Source organism: Lytechinus variegatus, chromosome 3, assembly GCF_018143015.1.
Source record: "Lytechinus variegatus isolate NC3 chromosome 3, Lvar_3.0, whole genome shotgun sequence".
Classification (NCBI taxonomy): domain Eukaryota; kingdom Metazoa; phylum Echinodermata; class Echinoidea; order Temnopleuroida; family Toxopneustidae; genus Lytechinus; species Lytechinus variegatus.
The window spans coordinates 68,226,861-68,239,036 of record NC_054742.1 but is presented as its reverse complement, the minus strand read 5'-3'; the positions used below and the strand labels follow the sequence as shown (position 1 = coordinate 68,239,036).

Sequence of the window (12,176 nt, the reverse complement as noted above, 5' to 3'; positions counted from 1 at the left end):
AATTAGTTTACCATGTTCTTCCTCATGTCATCTCTGATAACAAGATCATCGGCATAGAGAAGACACGATATCTTTTGACCTGAACTCAGTGTTACTGGATGACAATCTTCCCCAAATGAATCAATAATATCATTTAAGTAAATGGAAAAAAGGGTGGGGCTTAATACGCAACCTTGTTTTACTCCAACCGAAGTGGGGAATGATTGTGTTATTTTATTTTGTAATTTAATGGAAAAACGTACATCATGGTACATATTTTCAATTATATCATAGAACGGACCAGAGATGTTGTAGTTTTTTAGTTTAAAAAGAAGAGCGTTTCTGTTAACAAGGTCAAAGGCTTTCCGAAAGTCAACGAAACATACATGTACATATAGATATTTATTTTTTTTAACATTTTATTTATCATCGTTTTTAAAGTGAAAATATGGTCACTAGTTCTACAGCCCTTTCTAAAGCCTATTTGGTTAGGCTCAATTATGCTATTTTCTTCAAGGTACTTATGGAGTCTATTGTATAGTACTCTTGAAAAGAGTTTAGCTAGGGTGCTTGTGAGGGCAATTCCTCTATAGTTACCAGGATCATTAATGTTCCCCCCTTTAAAGATTGGTTTAATGAAGTTTTCTCTCCAGGTTTGGGTATACGCCTGACTTGAGTATGGCATTGAATATATCAACATATGTGTTAATGTGAATGCTGCCGGATGTTATTATCATTTCATTCAATATATTGTCAAAGCCACTCGCTTTTTTTGAGTGTTTTAATAGCATCTAGTACTTCATTTACACTTATACTACAATTAAGCTTTCCTGGATCAAATGTTGTGCGTTTGGAGTCTGTAAGGGTATCAAAGTTATCGGTATAATTTTTGTTCATTAGTTCTTTAAAGTGATCGTACCATTCTTTTGCTGATATATTGACTGAGGGGTCATCCATCTTTTTTTCTTTCATTTTGTTTATAATATTCCAAAAGGAAGTTGTGTCTTTGTTGTCAAGAGAGTGTAATTTGTAAAATATCTCTCTTTTATAAGCTCTATGATTTTTTCGACTTAATCTACGAAGGGCTTTTTGTTCAGTTAGTACTTTAAGTCTAAGTTCATTATTCCATGGTGTTTTTTTAAGCTCTCTACAGAGTTTCCTTATCAGGCGTAGTTTGGTTCTACAGCAGGAATTAAACCAAGGTTTATTTTTTTTCTTAACCCGAGCTGTCTTATGATTAGTGTGGTTACCAGCAGCGACCCTTAATGTCTGTGAAAAGTTGTCAACCATATGGTTTAGCTTTTGTTTTATATCAATATCCTTGTCACCTTTCATTATATCAGTCGCATCTGCCCTGATTTGTTCGAAGTTGTGTTTTTGTATTGAATCAATAAATTTGTCTTCAATCTTTTTAGACCATTTGCATGGCTGTATTGTGTGTAATTCCATGTCATTTTGGATATATTGAAGTGACTGGATAGTTACAGTTATTGGGCAATGATCTGATAAAAACGGGTAGAATTCTTCAACTACAAATGATAAAACATTGCTAAGTAAAGAAGCGCTACATATACAATAATCGACTATTGAGACGCCTCTTGTATTAAAGAAAGTCGCTCTTCCCTTGGTATCGCAAGAGTGCGACCATTTAGTATCCTAATTTGAGCGGCTATACAAAGATCTATGATTTGTTTTCCGTAATTATTTGTGGTTTGTTTGATGGACATGTTTCTGCACTGGGGAGTTGTATCGGCAATATATGCGTTTGGTATGGAGTTTATTGATTGATCAGTAGAGTCTAAGTTGATATAATCACGTTAATTTTTACTTGTATGTGCATTAAGGTCTCCCATGATAATAATTTCACCTTTTTCATTCCATATTTCTATATTCTTTTCGAGATTTTCAAAAATATCTTTATCTATTCCCGTCCTAAGTGTAAATGTAGAGTTAATCGGCGGAATATACAAAAGACATAAGTAAATATCTTTCCTAAAGCCAAAAAATGTGCGACTGAGTTTCAGCCATATACTTTCGCTTGAGGATTTATCTACAATTGTGATACCCTTTACAAGAGACTGTCTGATGAGTACACCTAATCCTCCTCTCAGCCTGCTTGGTCCATCTGAACTACAATTGGCATAGTATTTATATCCCTTGTATGCTATATTATCACTGTTTGATAAGTGTGTTTCACTAAGAAAAATAATATCTGAGAAAAGTTTTTCACGTAATAAGGGTTCGTCTAATTTACATTGTCTAGTTCCGTTCAGTCGTTTGATGAGGCCATTTACATTCCAAGAGCTAATTGATAATTGTTTAGAGACTTTTGAGTTATTCATGATTGGATGACAAGACGGGGTACCAGGGTTCGTTCGATTAATGATATAGATCTCAAAATTATACTTTAAATGGTTATTATTATTATTTTATTATTATTTATGAATAATATATATATTTTTTTTATGACACATATATTTATTATATTTAGCTTTAAAGAATATCATAACCCGGTATGGAGGGTTTTACAAGTGTTACAAGTTATAAATATAAGTTTAGGGGCTATACGTACAAGTTGAAATATTCCATTTGTAATACCTTGGAACGAACTTGGATTCGTAAACGTTATGTCGGAACTTCTTAAAGAATAAGAGCAGCGTGTTTTTTCTTTGTTTGATATGTGGTTGTTATTATGATATTGTCTTTCTAATTTTGCTAATTGAATTATATATTTATTTAACTTCATTTTTGTTCTAATACATAAACTCAAACATTGATATAAATGGGTTTTACCCCTATCGTAAACTGTGGTTATCATCGAAAATTATTTAAATAATTGTATACTTTCATTATCACCAATATCTTTATTGTTACTTTGATCATTATCATTAATATTATTAATATTATTATTATTATTATGATTAATATTATTATCATTATTATTCTTAGTTATATTATTATTATCATTATGATTATGATTATTATTATTATTGTTATTATTATCATTGTTATTATCATTATTATTGTAATTATCATCATCATCATCATCATCATCATCATCATTGTCGTTAATGTATTTAATAGTTGTTGTTATTATTATTTTTATTATTATTATCCTTATTAACATTATTATTGCTATCACCTTTATTATTATTATTATTATCATTATTACTCATATTATTATTACTAGTATCGTTATTAATTTTTATCATTATCATCATCATCGTTGTTATTATCCTTACTGGATATTGAGAAGAGGAAGAGGGTGAGAAAGTGGTGGGGAGAACAGAGAAGGATAGAAGGGATATTGAGATAGACAGAGCGGGAGCAAAGAGAAAGAGAGCAAAAAAAAAATAAAAAAAAATAAGAAGAAGAAAAAATGAATAAATATATATATAGGCCTACTAGTCGCTTATGATATACCCATATACACACCCTTACACCCTCTTATATACACATATATGCACTGTCACATTTCCTGGAGTAGGACGACTCGTATACGAAATTACAAAACAAAATTTCCAATAATGCTGTTCAAATATTACGGTAATTTTTAATACTTATGCTCGACCAAACTTCCGTATTATTAAAAAAACCCATCAGATTAGTCTATACTCTTCAATAACTCAAGAGGGTTACCCATTATGTGCTCTCTAATAATTCTAGAGTGAGGGTTGACCATTACGTACCCTATAATAACTTTAGGGTTCTTGGGTGAGGGTTACCTATTACGTGCCCTCCAATAACTCTAGGGTGAGGGTTACCCATTACATGCCCTCTAATAACTTTAGAGTGAGGGTTATCCATTACATGCCCTCATGATAGCATTTGCAATTTCGGATGCAAGGGCTTTATGGTCCTTTCTGTCAGAGGTTACCCTTGGCATACTTGGAGATTGACTCATATTTGGCTTATTTCTACGACCAAATGTGGTATGAATAATATTACCAGAAAGTAGTCTGGTTCCTTCATTGCTGAGGTGAACATCATCTACAAAGAAGCGTTCTTGAGGGCTTCCGTATTGATTGAAATTGTTGTTATTACAAAGAGAGATTTGGGGGGACTCGGGAAATTGGGAAGTGATTATGTTTTTGAATTGCAATATTCTATCATTCCATGGTTTTGTTAAGGAAGGGGTGGGGAGGGAGACAACAATCTTCTTAAAGGGTCTCACAAGGCATTTATGAAGGAGTTGGTTATATCCTTCTGCAACTAGTTCAGGGTTTTGGGTCTTGAGGTTATTCACGGCTGTGTGAATGATTACAGTATCTTGATGTTTAATGTCATCAATTGCCCTACTTGCTTCATCTATTGTAGGAGCATATACCCTCTCACCCAGCCCACCAGCCCTAGCTGTGAGCTTGCCTATGTGGAGAGATTTAGCAGTAGAATCATGTACAAGGGTGATTCTCTCACTCGAGCTCCAGCGGGAACTGTTAGGCCTTGTTTCATAATTACTACCATGACTACCGCCCAGGCTCTGTTTATTAGTATTAGAAGAATTTTGTTCATGTTGTAAGCTTCTTCTGTTACCCTTAGTAACATCACTGTATGTGTCACCTGTTACTCTACTCTTATTTACATCACCGTATACTCTATTTACATCACTGTACACTCTACTGTTATTCACATCACTGTATACTCTACTGTTATGTACATCACTGTATACTCTACTGTTATTTACATCACTGTATGCTCTAGGCCTACTATCATTTACCTCACTGGATACTTTGCTGTTATTTACATTACTACATTTGTCATCCGATACTTTACTGTTATTTACAGATATCCACGGACCACCTTCCATTTCAGTTTTGGCATTTATCAATCTATCTTGAAGGTTTTCTATATGTTTATCCTTATCTGAAAGTCTAGCTTCATAAGAGCTTTTCAAGTCATTTCTTCTTTGTTCATGATCTTGGATATGAGCAATCAATCCACCGTTTTCTATCTCCAATTTTATTTTCTCCTCTCTAAGACTATTTATTACACCATTCATCTTATCAACGTTAGCCCTTTGTTCATCTGCTATTCTTCGTTTCTCGATCATATTAATCTGCTCAATCTGTTTAACTTCTTTTCTTAGCATTTTACATTCATCGTTTATCAGTTTTTCTAATGGCCTTTTGTCAGACTCTGATTTGTTTCCACAACATTTATTTTTCTGGAGCTTTTCTAATAGGTTAACTTGTAGTTCATTGGATTTGTCATTTTGTGTTATGACTTGAGATATGGCTTTTGTGATGTTCACGATCGCAAGCTCCATTGTGTCAAGTCGCGAGCCAAAGACTTCTAAGGACTTGGGAATGTCGGGAAGATCAATTGATGGATTTCATGCAACGCTAGTCTCCCTTCCAGGATTGGTGTTAGAGCTCTCCTTTGTTTCTGGACCGCATGTTAAGTCGTTGGATATATCAATTGCTGCCGTCGTACTCTGATTCTTGACGTCAGTCGCGATTGCGTTGGGGGTTTCATCATCATCATCACTAGAGGACAAGAGATGAAATGGTTGGTCAGCTTTGTCTTGGGCGCCCTCTGGTGGTGAATTAGCTGAAATCTCAACTCCAGCTCCTTCCTGCGCATAATCAGTGGATGTACTATCGCTAGTGTGTGATTGGTCGGGCTCTTCAATGTAGTGCGCATGCGTTCCATTGTGGCGGGAGATGGTTGGCGCAGCCGTTACTGACAGGTGCTCATGCGTGTCGCCATTTGACTGAACGGCAGCACCTGCTGTTTGTTGCTCACCCGGTACCTTGTGGGTTAAAGAGGCAATAAGCCCCTTACAATGCTCGAATTCTTCGTCGCATCAACGTTGGAAGTATTTCCCTTGTATCAGGATTTTGCCCGTTGTAGTGTATACAATGACGCGATATAATATATCTCCGTCATTTGTACTATCATGGATAACGAACTCAAGTTTGCTTGTGTCATCTTTGTTGCAATCAGTATTCAAATCGTTTCTGGACAGTAGCCTCTGACCGATTGCAGCAATCCAATAATGAATTCTTTCAGCCGAGGTTGAGAAGCATGTACTGTTAGCGCCCTTTTTGTAAAGATTTAGGTCTATAGCTTCAAATGGGATTAGTTTACCTGATGGGCTCTTTTGTTTAACTTTGTACTCACCCTCTACAGGGTATCTCTGTTTGAGTTTGCTTACATCGGGTTCAAACGACGCCATATTTGTCTCCAAATTCGCAAAATGGCAGTTCATATAATCGTATGTAAATCAATCAGTTAATCACCATATGTGGCAAATAAATTATGATGGCAAAAGTGATGGTTCTTTTTCAGGCAACTATATAGATCATATCGGATAGTAAAAGTATGAGGCCTATGTGCCACGGGTAGGAAATTATAAGACATGGAGGTTCACATAAAATGTGTTCTCATACTAGGAATGTCCACAACAAACCAATTCTCGTATTCTCAGAGAGACGTATAGGCCCACCGTAAATGTGGAGTAATATGCGATTCCAGTTCCAAATTCAAATTAGTAGCAGAGTGAGTTATATAATAGATCACTCAGTTATAGTACTTACAGCCTGAAAATTGGTGGGACGTGCATTGAGTACTAATGCCCGTTGGTGTGTGGTCGCTAGGCGTAGAAGTTCAACGAAGTTTATCTCCAAGAAGATCCTAAATGATCATCATATCAAAGTATATATTTGTAGATTATGGCATCCTATATTGTCACTGGTGAGATCTTGGTACCCTGGTACCCACATTGAAAGAAAAACGTGATTTCACGACATATTTGTAGACAGTTCCCACGTTAACTTGTCCCCCTATAGACCAAACAGTACATGATGCCCCTTTAGTTAAATTCAATATGTGGTTGTTAGTTATATTTCTACCCTTCTCTTCTCCTCAGGTATCACCGCTTGATCAAAGAGGAAAAACAAGACACCGACTCGAACAAAAACGATGTCGCCAATGCAGCTGCATCTTATAGTATTACAAGAACTTTGACCAAGACATCGGCCATCGACCCTGTTAGTCCAGGTTTCACCGGCCCAGTCCTCGCTGCAACCACCTCTCCGGACTCACAAAGTAGCTGTAAGCCCACAGAAAGGATAGTTTACATCAAAACGCATAAGACGGGGTCCACCACCACGGCTTCCATCTTCGAACGCTATGGATACTTGCGTAATTTGAGTTTCGCCATGTCTAAAGGGAGTCACATCATCTCGAATGAAGGCCTGTTTAAGCGATCCATGGTATATAAGATCCCAAACAGAACCCGGAACGATTTCGACATGCTTGTGAACCATGTTAGATACAACAGGGAAGAGATGGATCTTGCTATACCCGAGGCAAAGTACATCACGATCATACGGGATCCAGTGACTCAGCTCGAGTCGGCGTTCGGGTACTTCGAAATGGGCAAGCACCTCAAAATAACCACGAAAAATCCGTTTGAAACTTTCATGTCCCAGCCTCGAAAGTACTACGCAATGAAGAGTTATTTCTGGTCACGGAGTCGAAATGGACAGATGTACGACCTCGGGTTCGCCCACACGCCGACGAGGAAAACGTGGCCAGAATTCAAGACAAAATCGACCAGTTATCCAGGGAGATAGATCTGGTTATGATCACGGAATATTTCGAAGAATCGCTCATTCTTTTAAAAAAGCTTTTATGTTGGGATTACACGGACATTCTTTATATCTCGAACGGTATCCGTAGCAAAAGCCATAGGTTCTCCGTAAACCAAGATATAGCGGACAGAATTAGGGAATGGAGCGCGGCCGATGTCATGCTTTACGAGCACTTCAATCGTACATTCTGGAAGAGGGTGGTTGACTACGGCCCAAGCTTCCATGAAGATTTAGCACATTTTAGAGAGATAGAGTCGAATGCAATGGATATGTGTATCGATACGAAGAAGAATAACACAGGGGATAGGAGAGAGGATAAGCTGACTCTGAAGAATGATTCCAAATTTTGCCAAGATCTTCTTCGCGGTGACGTACCCTACACGGCTCTGATTAGAAAGGGCATGGTGAATCGTGCTGCAGAGGAAGCAGCGAAGAGAATAAACATTTGAGGGTTTAATTTCTCCCTATTACCATGTGGAGGAGCCGTGGTGTAGTGGTTCTGACTCTCGCCTTGTAAACAGAGGGTCGTATATTCAAATCCCACGGCGGTCTGGCCACTTTGGCAAGTCATTAATCCACACTTTGCCACTCACGACCCAGGTGCTAAATGGGTACCCGATAGGATGTGAACGTCATGGTAGCTTGTCCAGTACTGTGTGCGTCTCAACAACGACTGTAATACCCCCCAGGAGTGGAAGATGTGGGAATGACTGATTGAATCCGGTTACCGGAGTAATAACATATCTGTAAAGCGCTTAGACACGTCATTCCGATTTATTTAGCGCTATATAGATTATTATTTCAATGTTTTGTTGAAGAGGGTATAGATCTTGCCAATTAAATTTTCTGAGTTATAATACAATTGTTACTTTGTTGACGATGGTAGCGGGTAATATCGAGAATAAGAACCATGCATCTCAATTTTTTAATGGGAAAAGTAGAACGTCAGCGACAAAAGAACTATTACACTTAGAATTATGATCGATATAGGTATTTTCATTGCAATTTTATTAGGTTTGTAGGACAATTCACTGAAAATGACAGTGTTGCAAATATTAAAAGAATAAAATAAAAATTAATGAATATTAGAAAGTATTAGCTGTCGTTTCTGCCTCTGAATCTGTATTGCAGGCATGTGTATTGCTTTTATCTAAGATTTGTCATAAACAAAAAAAAAATAAAAGCACAAACATGATACTCTCTGGCAATAATTTTTGAGGAGAGCGTTTTGTCAACATTTGTCAATATTTTGTGGTCGGACGGGTCGTCAGATCCTTGATCCTTGATTGGCTTAGAAAAATAAGACTGGTTTCTGACTCTTGATATGGTTACTATTGGATAAAACACTGACAGAAACCAGGTATTATTCAAAATGCTTTAAGTTGTACTTACAAGTGAAACAACATTTTTTGGTTAACTGATGAATTTTTACCTCATCGTGGATAATGGTCATATAGGACACTGCGCAAATTTGAAACATCGGTATCTGTATTTTGTGCCCATTATCATAACTCTTATCACAATTTCATTGCCATTTTTTCATGGTATTGTAGAAATTGGGCTGAATATTTCATTGATATATAAGGTTAAATTCATAACATTTACCTTTTTAAAATTTTATTTGTATTTATTTTTTTCATACAACTTCGGCTGAATATTTCATCATTAAAAGATTCAACTCTGCATTTTCATCATTTTTAAAACTTGTAATCTACTCTGATGTATTGGACAGGTTTCAATGGTAAAAGACTGTAGAGTAAGTTTGTATACTTCTTTTTTTCAGTCCTATTGATTTATAAGATATCGTAAATCGTAGATAATAACGTTTTATTTATACCCTAGCTGGCTACTTCAGTAAGGAAACTTCTCTCCCAGCATTCTTTTCAACAGCCGTCTACAAAAGCCGCTCCTTTTCCCTGGGTCCAATATTGTTATCTTATTTGTATTAAACCGCTTTCAAAAATTTGTCATAAGTGCCATTATAGTACTAAGGTCATTAGCAGTAAGTAGTACCAGCAGCAGTAGAGGTATAGAAGAGGTAGTATTTGAATATTAAAAGCGCAATTATATACAATAAAATACGGTGGAGAGCCCACATTCAGCGTGTCTGGCACAGTCACGATGTAGTAGTAGTAGTAGTAGTAGTAGCAGCAGCAGCAGCAGCAGCAGCAGCAGTAGTAGTAGTAGTAGTAGTAGTAGTAGTAGTAGTAGTAGTAGTAGTAGTATAAGTAGAAGTAGAAGTAGTGGTAGTAGTAGTAGTAGTAGTAAAAGTAGTAGTAATAGTAGTAGTCGTCGTCGTAGGCCTAGTAATATTAGTAGTGGTAGTAGTGGTAGTCATATAATTGTAGAAGTATTGATAGTCGTCACATTGGACAACTTGAAGGGAAATATCAATAGAAAATGATAAAAACTTCATTACTCGCAGTTCCAATTAGAATAACATTACCAAGCTTTTATCTTTACTTGATTTGCCACGCTTACCCCTGACAACTCTCTCTGCACAGGTGCACGGAATAAGATCAACATTACCGCTTGTGCCATTTACCGGACAACAGAGCTAATTCATCCTTCTACATTCAATGGGGGAAATTAAGCGATCATTTTCATGTGACTGAAGGGAACTTTATCATCATTTTCTCTACAAAATAAAGGACTCCCTCTCAGTCAGTTAATGTTTATTGGCGGATGGATGATGTCGACCACATAGAGATATGGTCGGCCACCGAACCTGTTATCGGGTCGCACGCCTCTAATTATTTCTCGGTAGGTTTGCTGCTAAAAAGAGTTTTAAAAAATACAATTTGAGTATTGATGATAACACCATCCAAATCTGCGTACTATATAGTAGATGACGCAATATCCTTCCTCAAGGTATCTTTCAAAGCTAGAGAAACGTTCAGAAGGGCCGTTTTCAGCTTATGTTTAGTGGTACGTTTGCTGCAGCTCAGAGTATGGATCCCCATATTCCACTGCAGCAACATCGGTCATAGGGTTTCTTGCGGAATAGGACCTTTTAAATTCCTGAAAGATCGGGTCCAGTTTACTCGACCATTCGAGAAAAGGGCATCCTAAATTCCGAAAGTTTGGGTTCAGTTTACTTGATGTTAGTGAAAATTATAGCAAAATCGATTGGTCATCTTTTCTCGAATGGTCTGGTATATTTCGCGATTGTCCGACCCGACGCGATATCCCAATGTGATCATGGTACAAACCATAAAACACAACAAGGACCAACTATGTGTTTATATGTTTTTTAAAGTGTCAACTTACTTGATCTAATGGAAGCATGCGGCCTATGGAATCTGAATAAATTTTTCGTTAACACGGGATTTTTTTGGATGGTTGTTTTCAGGCGCGGATTCGCGGGGGTTGGGGGGGGCACACGTGCCCCCCCCCTTTTGAGAAGCAAATTTAAAAATTTGTAATGTAAAAAAATACCATTTAAACAAAGGTGTACCCCTTTTTTGAATTTGAAGACTTTTTTTTTCCTTTTTTTGCTTATTTTTTTTTTCTCCGGGTACGAAATATCCTTAATTTGTGGTTGTAAACCTTTCTTCTTTTTTTTTTGGGGGGGGGGGCTTGTCAAAATTTTTATTCAAAGAATTGCCCCCCCCCCCCTTTGGCAAATCCTGGATCCGCTCCTGGTTGTTTTGTTTGCAAACGGCATCACTTGGTAAATGATTATTTCGCACAATGGCAATACTAAGTTGTCTGCTTATTAAGCCAATACCCTCATCTCTGGTCCAGCACCGTCTTTCAGAATAAATGATTTTAACTGTCTTTTTTTCTAATCCATTGCTAAATTATTGGAATAAATTCCTATTTTAGATTTATTATGTGTCTCTGCTATCTTGCTTTCTTTGTACAAAATCTTGATTAATCAAAGTGAACAGTGAAGTAATCCCGGCGGGGGGGCACGTGCCCCTCTTCCATCGGCTGCCCCCCAAAAAAAACAGGACAAAAGGAGAAAGAGAGAGAGAGAAAGAAAAAGAAACGTAGTGGGGGAAGAAGAAAGTATTGGATATCATATTTTATGTTATATTATATTACATCAGATTTTTTTGCATAACTTTTTGACAAATTATTGATTAGGGCCAATGTGTTCATTAATTCTGGTGTTCGCATTGTCTGTTCAATGAGATAATCCTGTAGTACTACAAAACATCCCGTTTTCAAGTCAATATACACCAAATATATATCCTCGCACTTTGAGTTAACATTGATTTATGTCGTGACATATGCCTTTTATGACTACTAAAAGTGATTGCCCCTTTTAAGGTCTGAATATAAAACATTTCCAGTCCTTGCTTACGTTCACATTAGTGGATTGCTGAGATTTATCAGCTCTTCATTAATTCCAAATAACAGTCCGTAAATGCACCTTTTTCTTGTCTGAATATAAAAAAAAATCTGCTCGCGCTTCGCGCTCGCATGATTTGGTTACTGAAATACGTACGGTCTTAGTGAATTCTTAAAAAAAGCTTTAGAATACCCTTCTTCAGGTCTGAATTTCAAAAATTTTCAGCTCACGCTTCCCGCTTGCAATATTTGAATAGAGAGTTACATGTTTTCATGATTACAATGACTTCAAAAAGTGCT

At 36.9% G+C, this 12,176-nt stretch overlaps 1 pseudogene; it reads left to right on the top strand.

The window, feature by feature from the left end:
- The window catches only part of LOC121411764, a 30,680-nt pseudogene extending 21,182 nt beyond the window's left edge, over nt 1-9,498 (top strand).
- The last annotated feature ends 2,678 nt before the right edge of the window (nt 9,499-12,176 follow it).